Consider the following 8,905-nt stretch of genomic DNA (forward strand, 5'->3'; position numbering starts at 1 on the left):
CTCTATATTTATGTTTCCATTAATTTCATCAGCGTTTCATCCTACTGCGTTGTTTTTTTTTAAAGAGATTTTAAAGAGATTTTTTAAAGAGATTTTAAAGAGATTTTTTTTAAAGAGATTTATAGGCTTCTTTAAACTCTTCAAAGGATAAATCAGAAAATAACTTATTAGGATAAATCCAATTAACGAGTCTTCAGGTGCAAGACATTTATCAAAAATTCACAAGGTTAGAATTTCTACAACAAACAATAATTTCAAAGTCATCTATTTCCCAGAAGATTAAAGTTGATAACGTCTGTTCACAAAAAATCCGGACTGATTTCAAATGTACACAAATTGTTCTAAATTTCGAATTTTCGATTTGAAATTTTTAAATTTAATCGGTCAACAACAACAGTTTCATTTTGTGGCAAAATTGAGTTTAAATAATTAATTCAAATAAACATGGAGCATCTAAAAGAGAACGATATTAGAAATGTGATTGGAAATTTTTATAAACAAAACATAAACAGTGGAAATAAAATTTACAGTGGATCATTTTGAGAAAATGGGAAACGCTAAATCTACAATTTATGACATAATTAAAAGGTCTGAAAATAATTTGCCAATGAATAGAAAAATCGGTTGCGGCAGAAAACCTTTTAAAATTACACCAGAAAAGAGAGAGTCCATGATTGCAAGAGCAGAAGAGAGAATCGGGATTTCGCAAAGAAAATTGGCACTAAAATATAAGATAAGCATTTCATACGTAAATAGATTATTAAGTATGCATGGACTAAAGTATACCAAAAGAAAAAATGCACCAAAAACAACAGAAAAGCAAGAAATTAAACAAAAGAAAAACTTATTAAAACTTTCAAAAACTTTTTTCAAGCCATCAAATGAGTTTGAAATCATCATGGACGATGAATCTTATTTCTGTGTAAATGGTGCAAATTGTTCACAAAACTCTGGCTACTATACAAAGGATAGTTCTCAAACTGATCCTAACATTAAATTCAACTTCAAAAAAAAGTTTGACGAGAAAGTTCTCGTTTGGATTGCAATCAGTCGTTTTGGTCATTCATCGCCTTATTTTGCTGTAAAAAACTGTGCACTGGATGCAAAAACTTATTCTAAAGAATGTATTACAAAAAGACTTCTTCCATTTATAAATTCCAAGCATCAAAACATGAAAATTTTATTTTGGCCTGACGGAGCGAGATGTCATTATGCAAAATACACATTAGAAACTTACAACACTTTAGGTATTAACTTTGTCGACGCTAAAGATAACCCCCCAAATGTACTGCAGTTAAGGCCAATTGAAAATTTTTGGGCACATTTAAAAGCAAAAGTTTATGGAAATGGATTTACTGCGAAAAATCTTGACCACCTTAAGAATAGAATTCGATTAGAGTTGAAAAAGTTTGATCCAGACTACTTTTTCAACCTAATGGATTCAGTCAAAACTAAAGTTCGAAAAGCCGCTGATTTAGGACCACTTTCGGTTATAAAATAGTTAACAATGTCCAGTCACTCATTTTAGTTAAAATTTTTGTCAAAAATCGATTAATTTTGTATTCAATTAAGAACAATTTTTCATTCCGGATTTTTTGTGAACAGACGTTAACTGAAGCTCATATATGCTTCAGTTATCAACTTTAATCTTCTGGGGTAAGGAGTTTGAGAATGGTTTTTGTTTTTATTTTCTTTTATTATTTCTCAAGTGCGTTGGTAGTTATTTTTAGCTTTATCAAGATGTTTTGAGTAATAATTTTTATAACTTTTTCAAACAAATATTTGCAGTCTTGGTATGCTTTTTCACGCGTGGTTGATTTTTTTAAAATATTATATGTATAATTTTTGTTTTACTTTGGATGATTTTTAAAAACCTTTAGAAATCCACGGTGAATTTAAGTTTTTTGGGCTTAAAGTCTTTTCACAAATCGAAAAAGTGTGCGTCATAAATGGAATGTTTAAAAAAAATTTTCGTAAATAATGTTTCCATTGCTGCTAAAGTCTATTTGCTTCCAATGCAATAACATTAATTGTTCTTTAAACTGTTCTAAATTAGCGTCGTCAAATACACGTTTATTAATTTTTTTGTGCTGAATTTTTATTTTAGAGCATGATCGAATTGCTAAGAAAATTAGAAAATGGTCAGATATATCTGTAATATATAATCACGCTAGTAAGGCGATTGATCAAGGGTACAGCACGTGCTGTATCCTTGATCAATCGCCTTACTAGAGTGACAGTAAACTCAGCGACTCTACTAAATAACATCATCACAACAAATATCATTAACAATGATATTCAAAAAGAAATTTCACAAACAGATATATCTGACCATTTTCTAATTTTCTTAGCAATTCGATCATGCTCTAAAATAAAAATTCAGCACAAAAAAGTTAATAAACGTGTTTTTGACCACGCTAATTTAGAACAGTTTTGAAGCAGGTACCTGCTTCAAAAGTCAAATTTTTTAATTTTGAAGTCGTTGTTATAGTGAAAACAGTTCATAATAAAATCTCCGATAAGAAAATACTTTTTTTTCTTTTATTCCTTTCTTAAGAAGATTTTGTTGATAAAAAAATGCTCAAGTTTTCACTTACCCCGTCAGGTGGTCCATAACAACAGCTTAATAAAATATTTCTTGTATAATTGTTTAAAATTTCAAAAGTTAAAATTTCTTTAAATCGTTCTGAAGGCAATGCGCGACATTTTCAATTACAAAGAAAAGGACTCCACCACCGCGTTAATTATTATGCTTCTTTAAAGTGAATAATTCAAAATGAGGAAGATGTAAACTTGCGTTATCAAAATTTTTCAAATTAGTCCAACTTTCAGTTAAACAAATTGTATTAAAAAGGTTTTTAGTTTCTTCAACTAGACTGAAAAATTTTTCAGAACTATGACTTAGGCTTGTTAATGTGGAGGTTATGACTTAGGCTTATTAATGTGGAGGTTATGACTTAGGCTTATTAATGTGGAGGATTCTTATCTGATCATAATTTTTGTCATTTTCTTACACAAAAACCTTTTCTCATTCGATAGTGATTCGATGAATCAATATAGTAAATCATGATAGTAATTTAAGTCTGGGTCTATGTTTTCATCCGATGAGAAATAATTAGTTTCTGAAAAGTTCAAGGTTAATTGAATCAAAATATCAGTTATTTCCGACATTTTAATTAGCTTAAAATTAAAATTTTTGTTATTTTTTTGAAATTCTTAACTTAAAAATTACTTTTTATGTTACCTACAAAAAATTGTGTCAAATTTTAAAACGCCATACTTATCTTCTTTTCGCAACTTTATAACTTCTTCCCATAATTCTTTTCGAACTTGAATAGTTTCCTAAGCAAAGTCTTCATTAACGTAAATACCTGTAGATATTTTGACTTGAGGATAGAGTTTAAAGCCATGCTTAGAACATGTATCTTGCTGGCTGACATTTATTTCAGATGGCTAAAAGCTTAGCTACTTGACCAACTAGCTGATACTGGCTGACCAATAAGGTTGCTGGCTTCTGGCTGCGCAAATTGCTCTAAATAATAATTAGTATTATTTTCGACAAAAAGAAAACAAATTTAAGTTTAAATTAAGACAACTTTTATTTTTCAATTAAAATTAAAAATCAAATTAGACTGATATTGTCAATAAAGAGAGCCATGTTCATGTTGGACGAACTTAAATTGTTTCTTTTTGAGTTCAAAATCAATCCAGTTAATAAATAATGGGCTTCACTGATACACTCGAGGTTGGTATACTAAAATAATCTTTTGCAAGCACTGTTTATTGTAGATACTTTGCATGATGATTTCGGCAAAACAATAAGCAATCCAGTTCTTCATCTGTCGCAGGTGTATGAGAGATAAATTGCTCTACTTCAGAATCAATTTGATAATTTTTTTCTGCAGAAGTAACACTTTTCTTCATTTCTGCAGACTTCTATGCTGTCTTTTTATGAAATTATCATCAATTTTTTCTTTACAAGCAATATCTAAATTGTTTGCTTCATCATAAATTTGAATGGGAAATTGCTGCTCTAAATCATCAATGTCTTTCACTTTAGCAAGAATTCGAAGATTATTGTATAATTTTATGTCTGCTTCACGTTGTGATTCCTCTAAAAGTAAAGTTGACTTGAAGTTCAGGCAGATTACAATTCGTCTGCATTATTCTAACAAACATTTTGTTTCAGTACAATTGTTTATGCCATCACATGTCAATATTAAATGCAAGATATGAGCCAGACAATGTTGTGGATCCTTTGAACATAAAAGTCTAGAGGTTTTCATCATATTCGCTGCACCATCGTGCACAGTATGTAGCCTCATATCTCTACAATGCCTCTTAAAAATTCTTGAACAATGTCTTCGATAAAAATACGACAGTTTTCACTTGTATGACTTTTTAAATGCAAACAAGCCAGAATAAAAAATATTTTATGCCAGTTTTCATTAATAATAGAACACTTCAGACCAATATAATTAACTTTTTTGTACTTGTCAGTCCAACCATCAAATAAAATTGTTGCTGTATCAATACTTTTTAAACTTTCCAATACAGATCACCTTAAAGATTTATACATATCAGGTAATGCAACTTGATTCACGGCAGAACCTGTGGGAAGTTTTAACCCAATGTTTTTTTTCAAAAAAAACTTTTTAAATCCTTCATTATCAACATGAGAAAATGGCAGTAGATCTGTAGAAAACCAAAGAACAAGATCACAACTTAAATCATATTTTGATGAACAAGCTATAGAGCTACTGCACCATTTACGTAAAAGTTGATAATTTTTCATTTCAACGGCCGGTTTGTCTGTTAATATTTTATGAACAAGAAATAGATGACTTTCAAATTTTTGTTTGATGTAGAAATTCTAACCTTGTGAATTTTCGATAAATGTTCTGCACCTGAGGACTCGACTTTTTGTTTTTCTATCAAAAAACATTGGCTGCAGTAATAATGTTCATTGTCGATAACTTTACATCTTTGTGTCAATATTTGACCATAATATTTCCATACTAATGATGAATCTGCGGTTGTTTTTTTAAATTAGCTACACAGTTTAATATTCAAGTATTTTAAAGAACTGTTATGTGAAATACGAGATTCTTCTTGATCCACTGCTAAGTAATACAAACTCTGTTTGTGTTTAATTTAGCTAATTTAAGTTGAAAAATGTTAGAGCGATAAAATAAATTTATAAGCCAAGAATAAAAAACGCAGTATTTAAAATATGAAAGAAGTGGCGGACGTTCATGTAATTAAATAAAGGAGGGGGTGCTTTGTTATTATTTCATCTCAGAGAAAATTTACATAGTAAATTGAAAAGCTACTCAAACAAAAAAAAGAGCTCCAAATAACATGTTGCTTTTAAGTTATACAAGAGGACTTTAGGTTATTAAACTCTTCTCTTTTTTTTCCTGCCAACAATAGTGACTTTGAAATTGGCTGCGGCTGAACATATTGCTCGATTGGCGGCTTTGTAGTTGCTAATAACGCAAAGTGGGGGCTGTAAAAGTAGTGCAACTAGTGGCGGCTTCTCGCTAATGGCGGCGGCTTTGACCTCTACTTGAGGAAGATAGTTTGTTTGCCGTTGTATTTTAATAGTTTTAAAACAATTGTTCGCTCTTTTCCTGTTTTTATTGAGCCCGATCTGTGCGCTCTCTTTAAATAACAATTTCTTTATTAGTTTGGCGTTTTTCTGTAAATATGTTTTTAACGATATTTTTACAATCTTCCCAAGATTCACCCGGTAGTTCTTTAACATCATTAATTTGCAAAATTATTTCTTCGGGATCGATCAAGATCATTTTTTTTTTTTTTAATATCTTAAAAAATATTTGAAGTGTTTTTTCATTTCAAAATTTTTTAACTTCGTCTATGCGTTTGTTAGTTTCTGACATTTTTTCATTGAAATCTCTCCTTGTAAATATATATTATATTTTAATTCAATAATATCCTTTTGCATATTTTTTATTTCGTCGTTGTTCAAATCGCTTTCAATTTTTTCGAGTTTTATTATTTTCATAAATCTTAAATACATGGGTGTTTTTTTAACCGTTGAAAAAAAGGAAATAAAGAAAATCAAAAACTGAGTTAATTCTCAATTGTTAAAATAAAGAATTCAAAAATATCAAAAGAAAATGAAGTGTAAAAAAAAACAAGTCATATTATAAACAAAGAAACACTTAAAAAGTAACTACTCAAAATTAACACTTAAAAAAAATAACAAAAGAAAATACGAACATTGATTTGTACTAAGTCGCTACCAACTTTTCTACACCTTTTCTTTTCACCGAAAATAACAAAAATTTATTATTATTATTTTTTTTATTTTGTAGAAGTTTTTGTGTTTTCATTTTCGTTTTGTAGTTTTTGCTTTCATTTTGTAGTTTTTGTGTTTTTTGTCTTTTCGCTTGCGTAAAGTTTGTAATTATTAGTGCTGTTGTTGCTAATTATTTTTATTGATGTTCGCTGTTTTTCTAATTTACTGATTTTTCAACACCTTTTTTTTTCGCTAAAATAACTAAAGATTGTTTTTAATTTTATTTTTTAATTTAATGTAGTTTTTTGTGTTTGCATTTTCATTTTGTAGTTTTTTTGTTTTGCCTTTTCGTATGCGTAAAGTTTGTTTTTATTTGTGCTGTTTTGTTAATTGTTTTTATTTTTGTTTGTTGTTGTTATTAATTGAGTGTTTTCATATTTTTTGTCTTATTATTTTATTTATTATAGCTATATCGTTATTATTTTTAAATTAATTTAATTTACGCATGCTTTTATTTATTATTATTATTTTTGTTTGTTCATTTTATTTAGGTGTCACTCCAATGACTAGTTTTCAACTATATGAGTGACACCTAATCTAATTTTGTAAAATTATAATAAAACTTATAATTTTTCAATTTTTGGTTAAATAAATGGATAAAAAACAAAAAACAAATATAGTAAAATCTTTTACAGCACGTAAAATTATATAATACAATAATAAAAAAATAAAAATAAAAATTAAATTTAGTTTCTATATTCAGTAATAAATTTCTTGAACTACATCATGTCAAAAACGTAATAACGTTTTCAAAAAATTAAATTTTTGAAAAAAAAAAAAAAACTGTCTTAGTCTAAAAATTAATGAAAGAATGCGGCACCAGGCATTTCCATGCTAAGAAGACTCAGTTAACCTCTCTTATGAACATACTCAAATTTTAGTTTGGTAATATTTTCAACATGCTTTTATTTTAAATGTAAAATCAACTTAATTTCAGTTTCTATTGGTGATATATACTATCACGTAATTAGCCCAGATCTAATAAACGGGGGTCGGGGCCTTAATAAAAAGGTGGGACTTTTTTACAAAACACGAATAAAATAGTGTAGCTTGCGGTAAAATGCGCATTTTTTTAACAGCTGTTTCATCGTAATTTTAATAGGATTTAATCTGGATATATAAGTTTTATATTATGGTAAGAAATAAACAAAAAATTAATTTTTGATATAACCAGATTTTTCAAATATTAGTCAGGCTTTAAGCTTGGAGTGGCTGGGATAAATTTCCAAAAAATTATAAACATACCCTCCCGTGTATTAAGCATCTAAGAGTATTCATGTAAAGAAAAAAGTAAATATATATTACGAAATAATAATTTCTATACGACAACCAGAATTTAAAAATATTTAAATATTAGCAAATTTTGCATTCCATTTCGTAGAGCTTTATGTATAACAAAGTAGTTTTAAAATTTTTTGACTTAACTCGTGAATGAAGTTATTATTCCTTTAAAAGAAAACTAAAAGAAATCATTCCTATAAGTGAGAATATATTTCTTAAAATTTTTTATCGCTTCTTAAAATATAACAAGTAGAAAGAAATTTTACTTTAACACTATATTTAACCAATGCTGATATTTATGTTTGGTGAAGCCAATGTATACTTTTACCTTGTTAATATATTTTTATTTAACATGCGAACGGCTCTCGATGACAAGAGCAAGTGGTTTTCTACGAGTCACGCGTACAATATTTAAAAATACATTCTTTAATGATCCTTTTTTTATTTTATTTTTGATGACAAGTCCAAGTGAATTTACGAGTCTCCGCATTTTTTATATTAGGGCATTTCAAAGAAATCACGCACGGAAATTCGTATATACGAGTTTCCGTGCGTGTACGAGTTTCCGTACTCGTATATACGAGTTTCCGTGCGTGATTTTTTGGAAATAATAGACAAAACATATATATGTTTTGTCTATTATTTTCATAATAATAAAACTGGCAATATCCAATTTGCTCTCATTTAATTTTAATCTATATAAATATTTTGTAAACAAAAAATGTAATATATTAGTTATGTTAACAAAGAATGAAATAAGTTTGAAGCGGAATCACGCACAAAACAGAAAAACTCAAGTTTACTAAAACTAGTTACTACATAGTTAAACTTTAATGTTAATTTCATGTATATATTTTTAAGAAAATAAATTGCTTCGAGTATTTTAAGTGAAATATTATACTTCTACGACTCATATTTAATATATTTATTTTTATGAAAATAATATGCTTGTGAGTGTTTCAAGTGAAATATTATACTTCTACGACTCATATTTTATATATTTTCGATGAGAAATGGCAGTCATCAATTATTTCTAGCTAAAGGATAGCGATATTATTACGCAAAAAAAAATTAAAATGATCCAAAAAATATATATTTAACTTACTCAGGTAGCCTAAAATATGACAAAAATAATTTTGCTTTAAATGTTATTAGAGAAAACCATAAAAGTAAACATATTGGTTTAAGTCCCAGCTTCTAGTTGCTAAAACAAAGAAAATTAAATAATCACGCACAGAAACGGAAATGTCCATTAAGATTTAATTTTAGTAATTCTGTAACATAAAGGTTTAAATATTT

The sequence above is a fragment of the Hydra vulgaris genome, chromosome 04, assembly GCF_038396675.1.
Source record: "Hydra vulgaris chromosome 04, alternate assembly HydraT2T_AEP".
Classification (NCBI taxonomy): Eukaryota; Metazoa; Cnidaria; class Hydrozoa; order Anthoathecata; family Hydridae; genus Hydra; species Hydra vulgaris.